The 17041-nt window shown below is 48.5% G+C and overlaps 1 long non-coding RNA gene and 20 other non-coding genes across 21 annotated transcripts; all 21 read right to left on the bottom strand.

The window, feature by feature from the left end:
- Positions 1–1899: 1899 nt before the first annotated feature.
- Positions 1900–1981, bottom strand: trnal-aag (transfer RNA leucine (anticodon AAG)). The gene has a single exon. It is a non-coding gene; the product is annotated as a tRNA-Leu (tRNA).
- A 175-nt stretch (positions 1982–2156) lies between these two features.
- On the bottom strand, positions 2157–2228 carry trnag-ucc (transfer RNA glycine (anticodon UCC)). Its single transcript has one exon. It is a non-coding gene; the product is annotated as a tRNA-Gly (tRNA).
- Positions 2229–2611: 383 nt separating this feature from the next.
- Positions 2612–2683, bottom strand: trnag-ucc (transfer RNA glycine (anticodon UCC)). The gene has a single exon. It is a non-coding gene; the product is annotated as a tRNA-Gly (tRNA).
- Positions 2684–2779: 96 nt separating this feature from the next.
- On the bottom strand, positions 2780–2861 carry trnal-aag (transfer RNA leucine (anticodon AAG)). Its single transcript has one exon. It is a non-coding gene; the product is annotated as a tRNA-Leu (tRNA).
- Positions 2862–3031: 170 nt separating this feature from the next.
- Positions 3032–3113, bottom strand: trnal-aag (transfer RNA leucine (anticodon AAG)). Its single transcript has one exon. It is a non-coding gene; the product is annotated as a tRNA-Leu (tRNA).
- A 181-nt stretch (positions 3114–3294) lies between these two features.
- On the bottom strand, positions 3295–3366 carry trnag-ucc (transfer RNA glycine (anticodon UCC)). The gene has a single exon. It is a non-coding gene; the product is annotated as a tRNA-Gly (tRNA).
- A 96-nt stretch (positions 3367–3462) lies between these two features.
- trnal-uag (transfer RNA leucine (anticodon UAG)) lies at positions 3463–3544 on the bottom strand. Its single transcript has one exon. It is a non-coding gene; the product is annotated as a tRNA-Leu (tRNA).
- Positions 3545–3749: 205 nt separating this feature from the next.
- Positions 3750–3821, bottom strand: trnag-ucc (transfer RNA glycine (anticodon UCC)). Its single transcript has one exon. It is a non-coding gene; the product is annotated as a tRNA-Gly (tRNA).
- A 96-nt stretch (positions 3822–3917) lies between these two features.
- trnal-aag (transfer RNA leucine (anticodon AAG)) lies at positions 3918–3999 on the bottom strand. Its single transcript has one exon. It is a non-coding gene; the product is annotated as a tRNA-Leu (tRNA).
- A 170-nt stretch (positions 4000–4169) lies between these two features.
- Positions 4170–4253, bottom strand: trnal-aag (transfer RNA leucine (anticodon AAG)). Its single transcript has one exon. It is a non-coding gene; the product is annotated as a tRNA-Leu (tRNA).
- Positions 4254–4428: 175 nt separating this feature from the next.
- trnag-ucc (transfer RNA glycine (anticodon UCC)) lies at positions 4429–4500 on the bottom strand. Its single transcript has one exon. It is a non-coding gene; the product is annotated as a tRNA-Gly (tRNA).
- Positions 4501–4596: 96 nt separating this feature from the next.
- trnal-uag (transfer RNA leucine (anticodon UAG)) lies at positions 4597–4679 on the bottom strand. The gene has a single exon. It is a non-coding gene; the product is annotated as a tRNA-Leu (tRNA).
- A 207-nt stretch (positions 4680–4886) lies between these two features.
- Positions 4887–4958, bottom strand: trnag-ucc (transfer RNA glycine (anticodon UCC)). The gene has a single exon. It is a non-coding gene; the product is annotated as a tRNA-Gly (tRNA).
- A 96-nt stretch (positions 4959–5054) lies between these two features.
- Positions 5055–5136, bottom strand: trnal-aag (transfer RNA leucine (anticodon AAG)). Its single transcript has one exon. It is a non-coding gene; the product is annotated as a tRNA-Leu (tRNA).
- Positions 5137–5306: 170 nt separating this feature from the next.
- Positions 5307–5388, bottom strand: trnal-aag (transfer RNA leucine (anticodon AAG)). Its single transcript has one exon. It is a non-coding gene; the product is annotated as a tRNA-Leu (tRNA).
- A 175-nt stretch (positions 5389–5563) lies between these two features.
- On the bottom strand, positions 5564–5635 carry trnag-ucc (transfer RNA glycine (anticodon UCC)). The gene has a single exon. It is a non-coding gene; the product is annotated as a tRNA-Gly (tRNA).
- Positions 5636–5731: 96 nt separating this feature from the next.
- trnal-uag (transfer RNA leucine (anticodon UAG)) lies at positions 5732–5813 on the bottom strand. The gene has a single exon. It is a non-coding gene; the product is annotated as a tRNA-Leu (tRNA).
- A 203-nt stretch (positions 5814–6016) lies between these two features.
- On the bottom strand, positions 6017–6088 carry trnag-ucc (transfer RNA glycine (anticodon UCC)). Its single transcript has one exon. It is a non-coding gene; the product is annotated as a tRNA-Gly (tRNA).
- A 96-nt stretch (positions 6089–6184) lies between these two features.
- On the bottom strand, positions 6185–6266 carry trnal-aag (transfer RNA leucine (anticodon AAG)). Its single transcript has one exon. It is a non-coding gene; the product is annotated as a tRNA-Leu (tRNA).
- Positions 6267–6436: 170 nt separating this feature from the next.
- On the bottom strand, positions 6437–6518 carry trnal-aag (transfer RNA leucine (anticodon AAG)). The gene has a single exon. It is a non-coding gene; the product is annotated as a tRNA-Leu (tRNA).
- Positions 6519–8761: 2243 nt separating this feature from the next.
- Positions 8762–12457, bottom strand: LOC134444969 (uncharacterized). Its single transcript, XR_010034150.1, has 5 exons — positions 12370–12457; positions 11642–11751; positions 10513–10595; positions 9901–9932; positions 8762–8936 (listed from the first exon to the last, which is right to left on the bottom strand). It is a non-coding gene; the product is annotated as an uncharacterized LOC134444969 (long non-coding RNA).
- Positions 12458–17041: the final 4584 nt, after the last annotated feature.

Raw genomic sequence — 17041 nt, 5'->3', positions numbered from 1 at the left:
TATGGGGGTGAGATAGCTGCCTTCCAAGCAGTTGACCCGGGTTCGATTCCCGGGGGGGGGAAAGCAGCCCTTTTTCCGGGGGATAAAAACTGCCTTTCCCAGAATTCCCCATTCCGGAGGGCTCTGCGCCCCAAAAGGGGGTGCCTTGGAAAGAATTTTTCAAAAGGGCTTTTTTCTGGAAGACCCCCTACCCTTTGCCAGGGATCGAAAACGCAAGCCTGCGATCAAAACCCGGGACCATTGGGGATGGTTTCCCTTTTTTCCCTCGACCAGGGGGGGTTTTGCGTGGCCCACGGTCTAAAGGGGTGGATTTTGGCTCCCGTCTCTTCGGGGGGCGGGGTTCGAATCCACCCCTGCCAATTTAAAGGGTTTTTTACCCACACTTTCTTCCCGGTTTAAATGTGTTGCCAAAAGTAGCGGGAAAATTCCCGCAAAAATCCCCTTTGGTTCCGCCAGGGTTGGTGGTTTTAGTGGTTAGGGATAGGGTGCCCTTCCCCGCAGTTGGGCCCCGGGGTTTGAAATTCCGGCCCAAAGCAGGCTTTTGTGGCCCCAAAGCCTTTTTCGACCCCTTCCCCGTGTGAGAAAACCCCGGGACCTTCAAGCACTCGTGAAACCCCTTTCCTTTTGACGCCAATGCGAGCGGAAGTCCGGGGTCGGGTCCTTAGCTGGTCCGGGGGAAAAAGGGGATTGCTGTTCCGGCCCCCGTGCAAGGTAGGTGGGCCGAGCGGTCTTTGGCGCTGGATTAAGGCTCAAATCCTTCCCGGGGGGGGGGGTTCGAATCCCACCGCTGCCAGTGGAAGTGTTCTTTGGGGTCAGGCTTTCCCCTTGGGGAAAAAATTTTCGCTTCCCCGGTCTCGACCACAAACTGAAATTGCTAATAGGCGGGGAACCCCGAGGCTCCCATGGCCGGGCCTTTTTCGTGGTCAGCCACCGACGGTCACAGCTTGCCTCTGCGTTTGTTGGGGAGCGTGGCCGAGCGGTTAGGCGGGTTTTAAAGGTCCAGTTTTTCCTTTCGGGCGGCCCTGGGTTTCCCCCCGGGGAATCCACCCAAACCCCCGGCCCTGTGGGGGGGGCCCTGGTTAAACCTGGGGGATCCCGGGGGGGCCCCCATTCCTCAATTTGCGGGACCGTTGCAAGGATATTTCCAAAAACCCGGGGGCCAAAGGGGCCTTTGGAGGGGGGCCCCGGCCCCCGGGGTGGGTTTATTAAAGTGGGAAGCTTGGGGAAAAAATTGAGGAATAACCCCAACCATTCCTCCCATCCAAAATTCCGGGGTTTTTGGGGGTTTTTTGGGGGGGGAGGGGAAAAAATGCTTGGGGCCAAAAGCCCTCAACCCCCCATTCCCCTTTTCCCCCCCCGGGGGGGCCTTTAAAACGCACGGAACACCTGGAAGGGAAAACGTGGGGGGCCCCTGGGGGCCTTTCCCCCCCAAAAGGTGGGATAAACCCGGCCCTTAACCCCCCCGTTCCACCTTGGGGAAAAAGGTAAAGGGGGCAAGGGGGGGAGGCAAGGGGGGTTTAAAACCCCCGGGACAAATTTCCCCCATCTTTTTGGGCAGGCCCCGGTGGGATTCCCCGGAACCAAAACGGCGTTCCGGGGAAGAAGGGAACCTTGGGGTAACCCCTTTAAAATTTTCCAGCCCCGGGGCCCCTTTTATAGGAACTGGGAAATCAAGGGGCCCAACCCCCTCACTGGGGGTTTCCCCCCCCAAAAGAGGGAAAGGCCTTGGTGGACCTTTAAACCTCCGGGGACGTCCCCTGGGGCCCGACCACGCAAAGGCCCGGACAAAGGAGCCTCGGGTGAGTGCCTGCCTATTAGCAATTCATCAGTTTGTGGTCGAGACCGTGCAAGCGCATATTTGACAGGGAGGAAAGCCTGAGGCCAAAGAAGCACTTCCACTGGCAGCGGTGGGATTCGAACCCACGCCCCCGAAGAGACTGGAGCCTTAATCCAGCGCCTTAGACCGCTCGGCCACGCTACCTTGCTACAAGGGCACGGAACAACAATCCAGCCATTTCTCTGACCAGCTAAGGACCCGACACGCGACTTACGGCTCGCATTGGCAGTCACAAGGACGTGGGTCACGAGTGCTTGTAGGTCACGAGTGTTCTCACGAGCAGGAAGGCTCGGAGAAGGCTTTAGCACCACAAGAAGCCTGCGTTGGCCGGGAATCGAACCCGGGTCAACTGCTTGGAAGGCAGCTATGCTAACCACTATACCACCAACGCCTGGCAGAAGCCAAGGGGACTTTTGCAGCAATTTCCGCTACATTTGGCAACACATTCTGACAGGCTGAAAGCTGTAGGGTAAAGAGCCGCTTTCAATGGCAGCGGTGGGATTCGAACCCACGCCCCCGAAGGAGACTGGAGCCTTAAATCCAGCGCCTTAGAACCGACGGCCACGCTACCACCCTGGTCGAGGGTAAAAAGGACGCATCGCCATGGTGCAGGTTTAGATCGCAGGCTTGCGCTTCGAGTCCACTGGCTAAGGTGGTGATGGAGTCTTCCAGCAAAAGCCCCTAGTGACAAATCTTTCCAAGTGCATCCATGTGTGCGCAGAGTCCTCCGGAATGCGAGTCTGGGCAGCGCAGCGGTTATCACCTGGATAAGGCTGCGTTGGCCGGGAATCGAACCCGGGTCAACTGCTTGGAAGGCAGCTATGCTCACCACTATACCACCAACGCCTGCTCTCTATGACCCCCGTGGGCCTCAGGTGGATATCTGCTTGCAGCCCAGCTAGGAGGAAAGGGGTCAGGGAGGCGGGTAAACCACTCACCCACTGGCAGCGGTGGGATTCGAACCCACGCCCCCGAAGAGACTGGAGCCTTAATCCAGCGCCTTAGACCGCTCGGCCACGCTACCACCGATCGCAGAGGCAAGCTGTGACCGCTCGGTGGCTGACCACGCAAAGGCCCGGACAAAGGAGCCTCGGGTGAGTGCCTGCCTATTAGCAATTCGTCAGTTTGTGGTCGAGACCGTGCAAGCGCATATTTGACAGGGAGGAAAGCCTGAGGCCAAAAAAGCACTTCCACTGGCAGCGGTGGGATTCGAACCCACGCCCCCGAAGAGACTGGAGCCTTAATCCAGCGCCTTAGACCGCTCGGCCACGCTACCTTGCTACAGGGGCTCGGAACAGCAATCCAGCCATTTCTCCGACCAGCTAAGGACCCCGACACGACACGCGACTTACGGCTCGCATTGGCAGTCACAAGGATGTGGGTCACGAGTGCTTGTAGGTCACGAGTGTTCTCACGAGCAGGAAGGCTCGGAGAAGGCTTTAGGACCACAAGAAGCCTGCGTTGGCCGGGAATCGAACCCGGGTCAACTGCTTGGAAGGCAGCTATGCTAACCACTATACCACCAACGCCTGGCGGAAGCCAAGGGGACTTTTGCAGCAATTGCCGCTACATTTGGCAACACATTCTGACAGGCTGAAAGCTGTAGGGTAAAGAGCCGCTTTCAATGGCAGCGGTGGGATTCGAACCCACGCCCCCGAAGAGACTGGAGCCTAAATCCAGCGCCTTAGACCGCTCGGCCACGCTACCCCACCCTGGTCGAGGGTAAAAAGGACGCATCGCCATGGTGCAGGTTTAGATCGCATGCTTGCGCTTCGAGTCCACTGGCTAAGGTGGTGATGGAGTCTTCCAACAAAAGCCCCCAGTGACAAATCTTTCCAAGTGCATCCATGTGTGCGCAGAGTCCTCCGGAATGCGAGTCTGGGCAGCGCAGCGGTTATCACCTGGATAAGGCTGCGTTGGCCGGGAATCGAACCCGGGTCAACTGCTTGGAAGGCAGCTATGCTCACCACTATACCACCAACGCCTGCTCTCTATGACCCCCGTGGGCCTCAGGTGGATATCTGCTTGCAGCCCAGCTAGGAGGAAAGGGGTCAGGAAGTCGGGTAAACCACTCACCCGCTGGCAGCGGTGGGATTCGAACCCACGCCCCCGAAGAGACTGGAGCCTTAATCCAGCGCCTTAGACCGCTCGGCCACGCTACCACCGATCGCAGAGGCAAGCTGTGACCGCTCGGTGGCTGACCACGCAAAGGCCCGGCCATAGGAGCCTCGGGTGAGTGGCTGCCTATTAGCAATTCATCAGTTTGTGGTCGAGACCGTGCAAGCGCATATTTGACAGGGAGGAAAGCCTGAGGCCAAAGAAGCACTTCCACTGGCAGCGGTGGGATTCGAACCCACGCCCCCGAAGAGACTGGAGCCCTTAATCCAGCGCCTTAGAACCGCTCGGCCACGCTACCTTGCTACAGGGGCACGGAACAGCAATCCAGCCATTTCTCCGACCAGCTAAGGACCCGACACGCGACTTACGGCTCGCATTGGCAGTCACAAGGACTTGGGTCACGAGTGCTTGTAGGTCACGAGTGTTCTCACGAGCAGGGAGGCTCGGAGAAGGCTTTAGCACCACAAGAAGCCTGCGTTGGCCGGGAATCGAACCCGGGTCAACTGCTTGGAAGGCAGCTATGCTAACCACTATACCACCAACGCCTGGCAGAAGCCAAGGGGACTTTTGCAGCAATTTCCGCTACATTTGGCAACACATTCTGACAGGCTGAAAGCTGTAGGGGAAAGAGCAGCTTTCAATGGCAGCGGTGGGATTCGAACCCACGCCCCCGAAGAGACTGGAGCCTAAATCCAGCGCCTTAGACCGCTCGGGCCACGCTACCTACCACCCTGGTCGAGGGTAAAAAGGACGCATCGCCATGGTGCAGGTTTAGATCGCAGGCTTGCGCTTCGAGTCCACTGGCTAAGGTGGTGATGGAGTCTTCCAGCAAAAGCCCCTAGTGACAAATCTTTCCAAGTGCATCCATGTGTGCGCAGAGTCCTCCGGAATGCGAGTCTGGGCAGCGCAGCGGTTATCACCTGGATAAGGCTGCGTTGGCCGGGAATCGAACCCGGGTCAACTGCTTGGAAGGCAGCTATGCTCACCACTATACCACCAACGCCTGCTCTCTATGACCCCCGTGGGCCTCAGGTGGATATCTGCTTGCAGCCCAGCTAGGAGGAAAGGGGTCAGGAAGTCGGGTAAACCACTCACCCGCTGGCAGCTGTGGGATTCGAACCCACGCCCCCGAAGAGACTGGAGCCTTAATCCAGCGCCTTAGACCGCTCGGCCACGCTACCACCGATCGCAGAGGCAAGCTGTGACCGCTCGGTGGCTGACCACGCAAAGGCCCGGACAAAGGAGCCTCGGGTGAGTGGCTGCCTATTAGCAATTCATCAGTTTGTGGTCGAGACCGTGCAAGCGCATATTTGACAGGGAGGAAAGCCTGAGGCCAAAGAAGCACTTCCACTGGCAGCGGTGGGGTTCGAACCCACGCCCCCGAAGAGACTGGAGCCTTAATCCAGCGCCTTAGACCGCTCGGCCACGCTACCTTGCTACAGAGGCACGGAACAGCAATCCAGCCATTTCTCCGACCAGCTAAGGACCCGACACGCGACTTACGGCTCGCATTGGCAGTCACAAGGACTTGGGTCACGAGTGCTTGTAGGTCACGAGTGTTCTCACGAGCAGGAAGGCTCGGAGAAGGCTTTAGCACCACAAGAAGCCTGCGTTGGCCGGGAATCGAACCCGGGTCAACTGCTTGGAAGGCAGCTATGCTAACCACTATACCACCAACGCCTGGCAGAAGCCAAGGGGACTTTTGCAGCAATTTCCGCTACATTTGGCAACACATTCTGACAGGCTGAAAGCTGTAGGGTAAAGAGCCGCTTTCAATGGCAGCGGTGGGATTCGAACCCACGCCCCCGAAGAGACTGGAGCCTAAATCCAGCGCCTTAGACCGCTCGGCCACGCTACCACCCTGGTCGAGGGTAAAAAGGACGCATCGCCATGGTGCAGGTTTAGATCGCAGGCTTGCGCTTCGAGTCCACTGGCTAAGGTGGTGATGGAGTCTTCCAGCAAAAGCCCCTAGTGACAAATCTTTCCAAGTGCATCCATGTGTGCGCAGAGTCCTCCGGAATGCGAGTCTGGGCAGCGCAGCGGTTATCACCTGGATAAGGCTGCGTTGGCCGGGAATCGAACCCGGGTCAACTGCTTGGAAGGCAGCTATGCTCACCACTATACCACCAACGCCTGCTCTCTATGACCCCCGTGGGCCTCAGGTGGATATCTGCTTGCAGCCCAGCTAGGAGGAAAGGGGTCAGGAAGTCGGGTAAACCACTCACCCACTGGCAGCGGTGGGATTCGAACCCACGCCCCCGAAGAGACTGGAGCCTTAATCCAGCGCCTTAGACCGCTCGGCCACGCTACCACCGATCGCAGAGGCAAGCTGTGACCGCTCGGTGGCTGACCACGCAAAGGCCCGGACAAAGGAGCCTCGGGTGAGTGCCTGCCTATTAGCAATTCATCAGTTTGTGGTCGAGACCGTGCAAGCGCATATTTGACAGGGAGGAAAGCCTGAGGCCAAAGAAGCACTTCCACTGGCAGCGGTGGGATTCGAACCCACGCCCCCGAAGAGACTGGAGCCTTAATCCAGCGCCTTAGACCGCTCGGCCACGCTACCTTGCTACAGAGGCACGGAACAGCAATCCAGCCATTTCTCCGACCAGCTAAGGACCCGACACGCGACTTACGGCTCGCATTGGCAGTCACAAGGATGTGGGTCACGAGTGCTTGTAGGTCACCAGTGTTCTCACGAGCAGGAAGGCTCGGAGAAGGCTTTAGGACCACAAGAAGCCTGCGTTGGCCGGGAATCGAACCCGGGTCACGGAGTCTCCAATAGTTAAGATTAACTCTCTTAACTTTTCCCATTCATTTTCAATGGTAGTTCTTACACTACGGATGCATTGCACCCTCTGGCCACTGGGGGATGTCGGCACCTTACCTGTCGCTTCTGCCTTATCTGTCGCTCTTGTCACCTGATTGGCTGAAATGAACGATCCATGTTTTAGAGGCTGTCCGGGTTATCGCCTGTTCATAAACAATCGTATTTTAAGTTTTCTGTTCGTTTTTATTTAAAAACAAAGCACCGTGAAGCAGAACATTAACATTGAAATCGCGTCGCATTCATCCATCTTGATGTACTGAAATGAATTTCGACACAGGCTTGTTATACCCCCTGATTTACTATGTTTACTGCTAAGCTAATGTATCACGTTGTGTAACACACGACTACCGGTACATTAAGTTTATATTGGCCGCGAAATATTTTACATCTGTAAGTTAATACAGTGTACTATTTTACATCTATAACCTATCTATAGCCTACTATTTCCACGATCTGCTTACCTTGATCCCCACAGATACCACGCAAAACGCTAAAATACGAGGGAATGCACTCATTGACTGAATATTGCTACTATTACAGAATGAGTGACTGGATTACATTAACTTGCTTTTCGTTTTTACCTGGTAACAATTATATAATAATTATATTCTCTATAACATAACAAGGTTAAAATGCAACTAAGTAGAAGCTTGCAGTATTGGCAGGCAGTAGCCTATTTGAACAGTCTCAGCCATGCAACTGAGAAGAGGTTGAATATGCTACACAAAGATTATAAAAGAAAACCCCCCCCCCCCCCCATACTACAATATCTAGAGCCAAAAAATAATAGGGACACCAGTGTTTTATTTCACCTTTATTTTGGAATTCCCAGATGCCATTTTAAATCATCTGAAATAACTTACAGTCTATGTATATATAGACTTATACACTGCATACCCCTAGACACACAGCATACTTGAATAAAAATAACATTTTGTTAAACAGGTGCATGAGTAAGGGACAGCTCTTCCACATACCCATGTCATTGTAATGGGGGCAGGCGTTTGTTTACATTTCAAAAAAACATCTTCATTTATTCCCAATAACATTCAAAAGGTTATGCAACATCAGCAGACAACTAGCAAACAGACAGTGATACCTTTTGGGATAGTATTTGGATTAGGCCTATGTTAAGAAGGTTTTTAATGCAATCAAAGTCTGCCCCCATTAGAATAGCTCAGATCTCAGAAAGAGCTGAGTCAAAAAATGCCAGCATCACCGGGTACTGACAAGTCAAGGGTAGCATGAGCTATACAACAGCATATTGAAATTGGCAGAAGCTATCTTTTAAGAGGCAAATGGTTGAGTAATCCAGTGCCACTTTGATGTTATGGGCATTCTAATTTACCAGAAATCACCAGACATAACCTTCCATTCATTTTCAATGTTTTTTTTTTCTGGTGAGTTAGAATGTCCACATAGGGGCCGCTAGGGGGGGGGGGGGGGGGGGGGGGGGGGGGGGGGGGGGGGGGGGGGGGGGGGGGGGGGGGGGGGGGGGGGAGTGGTACAGATTCTAAGGGCCCAAGCACTGAGAGGGGCCCTTAAGGGGGCCCAAGCAATGAGAGGGGCCCTTAAGGTGGCCCAAAATTCGAATCTTTCATGGGGCCCAGCATTTCTGGCAGCGCCCCTGAATGTCCATACCACCAAAGCACCAAAACGTGGTATGGAAATCTATGGGACATAATGAAGAGGGAAGTGTGGGTGACCAGATCACAAAAAAAAAACAGCTGGCATCAAAGCATCAAGGATATCTGGGCTTCTATAACCCTGATGCAATGCCACTGCACATTGACTTCAATGGTGCGACGACACCTTCCATTCTGACACACATTGAGACACACTGCCATGCAAAGCAAGAAAGAGTGTGGGGAGATATAATCACAAATAGTAGCTACATTCCTGTCCTGATGCATCTGCCAGATGGCAATCTAGCAAAGAACTTGTGCCGAGGGTGCAGTAACACATGGAGAACCATGATGTGATGCAGTATGTGATGGTTTATTAGCAGTTTTGTGGTTGTAGTGTCTTCTACAGGGTTCACAAGAAGTGTAGATTTTGCAGAGGTGTTGGTGGCCCATGACTGGTCCTGGATGGTGCACCACCTTCACCGAATCTCCCCTGATGCTGATGAGTTGGACATGCTGGAAATGTCATCTAAAGTTTGGCAAAGAGAGAAGATTAGAGGAGAGTGCGTGCGTGCGTGCGTGTGTGTTATTAACCCATTTTAGCCTGATGCTGCATGATGATGCTGAAGTGACATGGGTGCATTCCAATATGCAGACTCCTGTCCATTCTCATGCAAGATGATGGTCTTGGCTTTTAAATGCAACTAATTTCACGTTTTTATGTGCCTCAGAGGCTGAGCAAGTTAGGTTTTTACAGCCCCTGGCAAAAAGTATGGAATCACCTCTCGTGGAGGATGTTCATTCAGTTGTTTTATTTTTAAGGAATATGATGGATCACAGACCCGAAGGGCAAAAGGGCAACTGTCTGGCCTTAAGAAACACCAAAAGAAATCATGAAAAGTAATTCCGTTAGTAAGAAAGAGTTACTTTTTTTAGAGCATGCATAGGGGGAAAAAATATGGAATCACTCAGCTCTGAGGAAAAAAAATATGGAATCATGAAAAACAAACACACAAACAAGCACTTCAAAAACTTTTTCTGGATTTTGGAACAACGTACAGCCTCGGAGTAATAGTATTAATGAGAAAAAAACGGTATCCTTCATCAATTTGGCTTCAAATGTCTCTGATTACAGTGACAGAACATCTTTACAGGTTGGGACCTTGCCATTGACCATTTAAAAGTGATACTGTCCCATTTTTTTAAATAAGCTCATATTACACATCCCCTTGTTAAATAACTGACGTTTACCTTTCCCCTGTACTTTCAACCGTTCTTTGAGAACGGCAGTGCAAATTTTACCTCCGAGCTAGCAGTTAACATGGACTCCTATGAGACCAGTTAGCCGCCAGCTGAAATGAGTTCAGTTCTGAGTCGGGTCTGTGATCCATCATATTTCTAAAAAATAAAAACGACTGAATGAACATCCTCCACGACAGGTGATTCCATACTTTTTGCCAGGGGCTGTATATGGGTTGTAATAACCAACCTACCGTAGAGCACATTTGTTGTCAAGTGTAGAAGCCTGGCAAATAAAGACAGGAATAAGTCGGTCTCAGTATCACTGTGCAACTACATTCACAATGTAATATGTTGGTTTAGTTGAATTCTGTCCATCACAATTTAATATTATGGTTTACATTTAGGCATACAATTTTCACAATGCCATATTAGTTACATTTAGCTAGCTAGTGTCCTATTTGGTAAGGACATGTACAAGTGATGTAGGCTGTACAGCAGGGGTGGGCAACTTTCATTATAAGGTGGGCCAACATTTTTAATTACCACAATCAGTGGGCCACATCACCACGCACTTGAGAGAATTTACAAAAGGATACTTCACTTTTTCTTTATTTATACCTGAATGCTTACACTATTGATTTATAGGGGGTTAAAAACGGTCCTTTTCTTTTTTTTTGAAAAGTGAGAAGTTGGGCTGCATGTGGCGCCCGAGCCTCCAGTTGCCCATCCCTGCTGTACAGTATGCTAACAGAAAGGCTCTCATAGTATTTCAAATAATGGTCTATATAAAAACTGGTTATAATAGGTACAGTGCAGCATAAACAGGGTTGAGGGGGTGGTTTATTTTATTTCGTTGTACCTACCGAGTAGTTTAGCCAATGTCTGTGTGACACGTTCATGCTGCCACCTCCACAGCATCCTCTTCACAACCGCAGGGGCAAAACACCTGAAAACATAATAATGTAATCCTTTTTCAGTCCAAGATATAGACTAGAAAATGAGTGACAGCATCACAATCAGGTATGCAAGTGTAGTGGACCCCCCATTTTTGGCTTTTTGTTATTCCCTTATTCTCACTCCCTGTCTTTTTGTTGTCCTGTCAGAAGTTGTCTTTTAGTTTAATTATGCTGTTGCACGTTTTCGCCAATAGATGGCATTATAGGACCAGCAATGAGTGCAGAGACCCTCTCTGGTGCAGTAGCCAGTGACTTCGGTCACATAAAGCAGTGTTTCTCAACCAGGGGTACGTGTACCACTAGGGGTACGCGAGCACACTGCAGGGGGTACTTGGAAAAATGACATTTTATCAAATGCATGGAACATAGTAATAACATAATGTAATGTAATGTAACATAGTCACATTGGGATAGAGCAAGTGATATAGAACATGAGTTACATGGTACTCATGGCACAAAGGAAAGGCTTAGGGGGTACTCGAGACAAAAAAGGTTGGGGAACACTGACATAAAGAACGAAACGTGGAGTGGAGAGTGGAAGTAACAGGCTTTGTTATGATACAGAAGTAGGCCAGTGACAATGGCCTCAAAATTTGGAGACACCCCAACCGGAGGTAGAACAAAACCCAAGAGAAGTCACATTTTGGGTGCTTTTTTTGTTTGGAGGTGCATATGAAAATGTGTAAAATTTTTAGGCTTAGCATTAAAATCACTTTGGCCAAGAATCATTTTCATGTATGGGACACCCTAGAGATGAGGAAAAACATTATTGGGTTTTGTTCTACCTCCGGTTGGGGTATCTCGAAAACTAAGGCCTTTTTGGGCCCATTGTCACTAGCCTAAAGGCAGCGGTGTCAGCTGTACAGTTATGCTGAGGAAAATGTAAATAAACAACGAACTCAGCAAAACTCTACACACTTGAGGACCTTATGCATTGAGTGTGCAACATAAGCATTCACGCAATAATGCCACCAGGTCACATTTAAGATTTAATTAGGAGTATTTTGTTATGGATCTTATGTAGTGATAGACTTACCATTTCTTGTTATGGCATATCTGGCCTATTCCCAAGAGAAGGCTGATGTCCCTGTCTGTTGATCTGATTTTGACGTCGGCAAGATGCTTCGTGCTGTCTGGGTTTCAAACCTAGTGGTGAAATGACAAGGGATTTTATGTAAACAAAATGCTTATTTCAGTAAGTGTACATACAGTAAACAGATCTAAGAAGTTCCCAGAGCACCCTACGATAGCTGGCATGGTTGGCACAAAGACCCAAAGAGCAAAATTGTCCCAAGATTGTCTTCCAAACAATTCCACTCCAAACATTTTCCTTCTGAAATAAACAATGTCCATATCCAATCAAACCTCAGTAGGCAGCTATCTCGTCAGGTCGGCCTTACCATAGACACATCTGTGGCCCGTAAATGTACAATCTCAAACGTCATCACCATATAAGCCATGGCACAACACAAGCGTTTATTTTTTATAATAAACAAGATATCTCGGCACGTTTGCGCTAGTTATCTGAACACTGATTGTTAACGAATGCCCGAAATAGTGTAGAGCTAGCTGCCATTTATGTTATGCTAGCTAGGGTCAAGTCATCTCATCCAAACTAGCCACAGTAAGGGGGAAATTACGCTTCAAATGAACGGGAATGACTCAAAACTTTAGAAATATATTGTTAGAATGTACCGTATACAAGGTTAGTCTATGAGGTTAAATAGTTTTCTTACATATATATTTTATATCCCAGTTACGTACCTTATCTTCTGCACGAATCGAGGCCTCCTGTTTCATTGGCACGAATGAATGAAAAATCCTGTCAGGGAGCGGAGCAGTTAACGGCAGCCTTTTGTTTACAGTTGTTACCAGGGCAACGCAGCTAGGACCCCAAAGCGACAGATAAGGCAGAAGCTGTCGGTACCTTACCTGTCGCTTCTGCCTTATCTGTCGCTTTGGGGTCCTAGCTGCGTTGCCCCGGTAACAACTGTAAACAAAAGGCTGCTCCGCTCCCCTGACAGGATTTTTCATTCATTCGTGCCAAAACAGGAGGCCTCGATTCGTGCAGAAGATAAGGTACGTAACTGGGATATAAAAATATATATGTAAGAACCTCATAGACTAACCTTGTATACGGTACATTCTAACAATATATTTCTAAAGTTTTGAGTCATTCACGTTCATTTAATGGGTGAAGCGTAATTTTCCCCTTACTGTGGCTAGTTTGGATGAGATGACTTGACCCTAGCTAGCATAACATAAATGGCAGCTAGCTCTCCATTATTTCGGGCATTCGTTAAAAATCAGTGTTCAGATAACTAGCGCAAACGTGCCAAGATATCTTTATTCTAAAAAAAACCGATGACGTTTGAGATTGTAAATTTACGGGCCACTCGTAAGGCCCAGATGTGTCTATACTCATGAACGGCCATCCGGGTACTTTGCTCTTAAATTTGCGCTACACCCCTTTATGGGTGAAAACTAACCGAATGTCTCATTGACTTGCATGCTACATCGGCTAGCCTAAATGAACACATTCCATGCTTCAGCCACGGCTGTTTGGCTATATTATTTGAATAGCCGGCAACAGAACACGTTTCCGTCATGTTGCGCGTGAACAACGCTAGTCTACAGGTCCGTATTTTTCGTTTATTAAACCCCAACATCACCAATTGACTTGTATGGATTGCTTTCCCCCACAAATGGGCGTAACGCACATGGAAAACGTCACGCCGTTCATAAGGCCGACCTGACGAGATAGCTGCCTACTGAGGTTTGATTGGATATGGACATTGTTTATTTCAGAGGGAAATGTTTGGAGTGGAATTGTTTGGAAGACAATCTTGGGACAATTTTGCTCTTTGGGTCTTTGTGCCAACCATGCCAGCTATCGTAGGGTGCTCTGGGAACTTCTTAGATCTGTTTACTGTATGTACACTTACTGAAATAAGCATTTTGTTTACATAAAATCCCTTGTCATTTCACCACTAGGTTTGAAACCCAGACAGCACGAAGCATCTTGCCGACGTCAAAATCAGATCAACAGACAGGGACATCAGCCTTCTCTTGGGAATAGGCCAGATATGCCATAACAAGAAATGGTAAGTCTATCACTACATAAGATCCATAACAAAATACTCCTAGTTAAATCTTAAATGTGACCTGGTGGCATTATTGCGTGAATGCTTATGTTGCACACTTAAAGTGTATATCGCAGGTTAACCACTACTTTGGATCAATGTGTACACACTGTATTCAATAAATGATCCACATATATAAGTCCCTCCAAAAACGATGTTAAACAACGATTTTTGTTGTTTGTTGTGGCAAATGTGGGTTTAACCGTAACCTGGCGACTACGTCAGGCGAGGCCATGGGTGAACGTTCTAATTTTATTTGCCTGGAATTTTACATAGGCGAGGTGACGATCACTAATGATATAACGGCCGTGGCCTGCAGGCCTATAATAGAAATCGCAACTGTAATCGTGCGGCTTTTCTCATGCAGGGCACTGTAACAACTTCCAAATGCTTTAGTAACTTTTGGCCAACTAGTTTTAGTGGAAATGCTATTCATGCAGGGTTGCAAATTCTGCTTGGACCTATAGCCTAGGCTAGACTATGCGACATGGGCTTCTTTTTTTGACTAGTCCCTTCATATTTTTGGGCTTGCTTTTAATCATTTTTAATGAACTGCCAATATCGTGTCAGCTAAATACAATAGGCTACCTAAATTACAAACAGCACAAACGGGAAATGATCTGCGTAGCCTAAAATGTGGTGCTATTCGCCCGACCGGGGAGTGACTGTCCGTGGTGCTGAAATCGTGTCAAACTTTTCCTAGGTGCAAAACAGTAGGCTAAAGTAGTCATGTCGCTGTTGTAAAATCACATGGCCTATTTTCTATTTCCTTTGACTGTTCTATAGAATTAGAATTACATGCAACTTCAATAAAGGTCACCCACATGCGTGTCACAAATCAATAGCATAGGTAGCCTAACCCACGCGGCGGCGGGACTATTTCGGTTAACCTAGTCCGAGTGTCACAAAAAACTGCACTGTCCGTAATTATAGGCCTACCAAACGAAAGTATCCATATAGAAGAAATCAAGTCTTCAGTTTCAATAATCCACGTTGTGTGGCGCAAATGTAGCGCCTTCCAAGTCTCTTGCGGCCAAAAGTGACTAAGCTCACCTCTGATGATATAGCCTATGTTCCAGGTTACTCACGGCACTGAGACGATGCAGGATAATCCATGGAAAGTCTTCAAGTAATCCAAACAGAGCGGTTCAAGCAAGACAGTAAAACAACAATAGTCGCCAGATCAAATATAAACATAAATACCAAAACTAGCCTATAGGCCTATGTAGATTTGGTATGACGTTTGATAAAAGCATCTCATTCAGATGGCCAGGGAGAGAGGCAAACAATCTTTCAACAGCGTTGGCTGGAGCCTTCGAGTAGAGCCTTTTGGTTGTATCTTTTCAGTCTCTATTTTCCTACGCGCGTTGGATCCACGTTTTTAGATGCGTCCCAGCATCTCTATAAGAGGGTAGGCTATGGCTGTCCGTCCGTCTGAAACGTTCTTCAAATTGTTCCCTTCTGTGTCCACAAGGTGGGAGAGTTGACTATTTCGCCCGGAGCACGCAGCTGATTGCACGCAGCTGATTGCAAGTGCAGCGCGAGTACAATGCAAGTGCTGCTTTGAATAAGAAGCAGTGATAATGCGCCAGTTGCCCTAGCCAGGACAACTGAGGTGGCATTCAATTTTCGGCATTATTTTGCGTTTGGGCCGTGGGAGGCAACTTCGTTTCGTTTTCACCAACACCGTGAAGTGTGTGTCACTAGTTCACGGTCTTTACCCCCTTATGAGACTTCGGCCCGAGGATGTCAAACGTGAGGGGGGCGCTTCATCATGTTTTGTATGATAGTGTCACGTTGTGCAGCTCAACTATGTGGTTTGTCAGAAACTCGCGGCAATGACAATGAAACGTGGTGCTCGAAACAAGTAGACAAATGCGCCATTTGACATACGGTGTACTGATGTTCTCGGACGTATTGCAAGGGAGGTTCATTCGTTTTCTGCAGACGGCCGTGTGGACCGCACAGGTGCTTTCCGCTGTGCCCAGACAGATTGCTTTGCAGTCGTTTGAATTTGGTAATCTCTGGCACTCTTACAATGCAGCCGACTGCTTTGCACCTTGCCGTTAAAAAGCTTGGAGCGGATGATTCACCCAAACGGTTTTATTTATTTATTATTTGTCGCTGTTTAGAATATACATTCTTTCCCACTTGGACATGATGCTGAAATGGCGTGATAGACCTACTAAAGGTTGATACTAACAATGTCTGGTAATTTGTAGTGTAGGCCTACTAGAAATTTGAAATCACATGGTAGGGCTTCTCCAAATTCAAGCTTTCGAGGCAAGCGCAATCGTAACCCCCCCATCCCCCTCCCTTTTTTTTTTTTTTTTTTGGCATAGTTCGAAACACTGGTAGGCTATTTTACTGCCTCACGGTCACATGGCACCCTGTAGCGGTCATGATATAATATTGCCAATGATATTTATTTCATACCCGTACGGCATAATTCAATCACACACCGTACAGAATGCAGGGCTACCGCTACTGCGGGCTACTGAATGGCCTCGCCTGACGTCACACAATAGATTAGAAATTCTTTGAATATGTTACTGAAAATACACACTTTTCCTCATTATATTTCATTTTCTGATGCCCTGTTGCATGAAAAAAATGATGGATAATTGTTCAAGTGGTAGAACTATCAAAGGAAGTCCATTATTTTGAATAAAAATCAACCTGAGATATACACTTTAATGAATGAGGTCCTCAAGTGTGTAGAGTTTCGCTGAGTTCGTTGTTTATTTACATTTTCCTCAGCATAACTGTACAGCTGACACCGCTGCCTTCTGTATCATATTAAAGCCTGTCACTTCCACGTTGCTACTGCACCAGAGAGGGTCTCTGCACTCATTGCTGGTCATATGATGCCATCTATTGGCGAAAACGTGCAACAGCATAATTAAACTAAAAGACAACTTCTGACAGGACAACAAAAAGACAGGGAATGAGAATAAGGGAATAACAAAGACAAAAATGGGGGGTCCACTACACTAGCATACCTGATTGTGATGCTGTCACTCATTTTCTAGTCTATATCTTGGAGTGAAAAAGGATTACATTATTGTGTTTTCAGGTGTTTTGTTAAGAGTTGTGAAGAGGATGCTGTGGAGGTGGCAGCATGAACGTGTCACACAGACATTGGCTAAACTACTCGGTAGGTACAACAAAATAAAAGAAACCACCCCTCAACCCTGTTTATGCTGCACTGTACCTATTATAACCAGTTTTTATATAGACCATTATTTGAAATACTATGAGAGCCTTTCTGTTAGGAACTGTAACGGGGGGGA

The sequence above is a fragment of the Engraulis encrasicolus genome, unplaced genomic scaffold (assembly GCF_034702125.1).
Source record: "Engraulis encrasicolus isolate BLACKSEA-1 unplaced genomic scaffold, IST_EnEncr_1.0 scaffold_902_np1212, whole genome shotgun sequence".
Taxonomy (NCBI): domain Eukaryota; kingdom Metazoa; phylum Chordata; class Actinopteri; order Clupeiformes; family Engraulidae; genus Engraulis; species Engraulis encrasicolus.
This window is presented reverse-complemented; position numbering and strand designations above follow the sequence as displayed.